The 1283-nt window shown below is 36.8% G+C and overlaps 1 protein-coding gene across 1 annotated transcript in view; it reads right to left on the bottom strand.

Annotated features, from left to right (window-relative positions):
- Positions 1-1283, bottom strand: part of LOC105826522 (microtubule-associated serine/threonine-protein kinase 4-like) — a 167971-nt gene that overhangs the window by 112324 nt on the left and 54364 nt on the right. The window lies entirely within an intron of this gene.

Here is a 1283-nt window from a genome sequence, read left to right on the forward strand (position 1 = left end):
TGCCTCAAGGCATCCCCCTATTGCCAATATCATAGAAAAAAATGCATCCGAAGTAATGAGAGTATATATAAAGCTACGTTGACTTTAAACAGAATCTTTGAAGGAAAATATAGAGTTGCTTAGCTCACCATTTGGCCTGGAAATCTTTTAATTCTGGATATCAAGGCCACCTTATATACGTAAAGCACTTTAGCATTTGTTTACACATACATTGTCTCACTGGGCTACAGCATCCAGATGAGGTGCACACTGTATGGCAATGTGGTACATCAGAGATAGATTAGAAATCAGATGACCCAAGTTCAAGTCCCAGCCCTGCTACTTCCCAGCTATCAAATAGTTATTGCTTTCCTACCTACTTGCAGGCTATTGTGAGGATTAAGTTTCTTATTTATTACTATATCCCTGAACCAGAGCACAGTGTCTGGCACCTCGGGGGGCATGCAAATGTCACCAAATGAATGAACCATTGAAGAGACAGTGTTTGAACTCAGACCAGGCCTTTTCCTACCACATCCTGCAGGCTCATGCTGCTTATTTTACAAAATGCTGCTTTTCTACCAGTTCAGTTTAACAATACTGGTTACTTATTCTCTTCTCAGTGCAGTGTTTTCCTTGGAAGACTATATGCCAGTTGTTGCCTTAATAATTTCACTTGCTTAAGTTTAATTTGATATTGATTTCTCTTTTAGGAGAGAGAAAAAAACCCATAACAGTTCTACAATTAACATTTAAGCTTACATAAAACTTGATTGGAAATAGGTCGGTATTTGTGACAATTTGTTTCTCAAGAATGGAATATTCACTTTTATAATAAATCAAACAGACCAACCTAAAATACTTAGCTGGAGAAATCAAGGGTATGTGCATAATTATGCCTAAAAAAACAACTATGTAACCTATGTATTTTCATGATGCAAATTTTAAAAAGCAGAATAATGTAGCCTGTATTCAGCTATTCCTATTCCTCAGCTCTCTTTATATACTAATTAATGCTTCTTTTCAGAGGTGATCAGCTCACTCTGAAGTGGCAGCACCAAGTTACCTTACACTGGAAAATAAATGCAAACTGATCATCCAAAGCTCACTCGTATCCATAAAATAAATGTATACATGCAGACACTAAAATTGTATACAACCATTCCTTGTGTAATTTAACACACATATATTCCCCCAGGTAAAAGCACTAGAGAGGATTTCAAAGGAAGTCTGTTTCAACTTTTTACTTTCCTCCTTTGTTTTCTGCTTTGCCATCTCCTGACCTGTGTGGGTAAGGCTTTTTT

The sequence above is a fragment of the Propithecus coquereli genome, unplaced genomic scaffold (assembly GCF_000956105.1).
Source record: "Propithecus coquereli isolate 6110/MARCELLA unplaced genomic scaffold, Pcoq_1.0 Scaffold9, whole genome shotgun sequence".
NCBI classification, from domain to species: domain Eukaryota; kingdom Metazoa; phylum Chordata; class Mammalia; order Primates; family Indriidae; genus Propithecus; species Propithecus coquereli.